Below are 1011 nucleotides of genomic sequence, written 5' to 3'. Positions count from 1 at the left end.
TAGCTTATTTCTCTTCATTTTGATATTTCCAGCTATTAAAAGTGGGAATAACAGAAAACTGACAGTCCAGTCTCTGCTTCAGTAACTCGATTCCCCCCCCCCCCCCCCCCCCCCCCCCCCCCATCCAACAGCCTCCAAACCTGTTTTTGTCTTTCTGCTGTGCAAAAAAACCCCACATTAATAAGCAGGAATATGAGAGCTAACTAGCCCAAGAGCCCATCCATGGCAAGCTACTCCTACAAACAGAGGCCTGTTTGTTTGGATGCATTGACGTCACGGCTGACGCATGGCTGCCTGGAGTGGCCGGCTCCATCAAAGGCCTCTGCTCAGATCCGTACAGAGGTATTATTAGCCAGCAGAGGGAGATAGATGGAGAGGAGGGGGCATAGGTGGAGGAGGTCAAAAAGAGGCTGGGCTCAATAGGGAGAGTGAGGAGACTAGATGAACAGTGAAGTTTCAGGTTGTATTATTTTTTTCCCCCTTATCAGTAGTAAAGAAAGCAAAAATTAGCTTTACATCTTTAAAGTGATAACCGAACCACCTGTAAAATCAATAGACTTGTTTATAAGTTGCAGTTAAATGACAGAAGTGGAAAGTGTAACGTGTTAAAAATTCATTCCAAATTCATCAAAATAGAAATTAACTATTGTGGTGGATCCACATATTAGCTCTCTTCTGCCACATAGTGGACAAAAATGGAACTCGGTGTTTTTGAAATTGGAATTTACTCACTTATTATACAAAATAATACTACCTTGTATATTCTTTTTATGCATAACATGCAAAACATTTTCAAGAAATATAGTTTCTGTTTAATAAATTTACATTTTCGTTGTTTTCTATAACCTGTCTTTGTTCTTTTATGTTGTTTTTTGTTATTCATTTACCTTTCTTGACTCTGCACGTCTGAGTGTGGCTGGTGTAGTTGAACTCAGAATCAGTAATTTCATGCTTTAACAAGTTGGGCAGTTCCTTTTCCCCGCTGAGGCAATTTGGTTTGGATAGTTTTTG

This window comes from Xiphophorus maculatus, chromosome 16 (assembly GCF_002775205.1).
Source record: "Xiphophorus maculatus strain JP 163 A chromosome 16, X_maculatus-5.0-male, whole genome shotgun sequence".
NCBI lineage: Eukaryota > Metazoa > Chordata > Actinopteri > Cyprinodontiformes > Poeciliidae > Xiphophorus > Xiphophorus maculatus.
Note: the sequence above shows the minus strand (reverse complement) of the source record.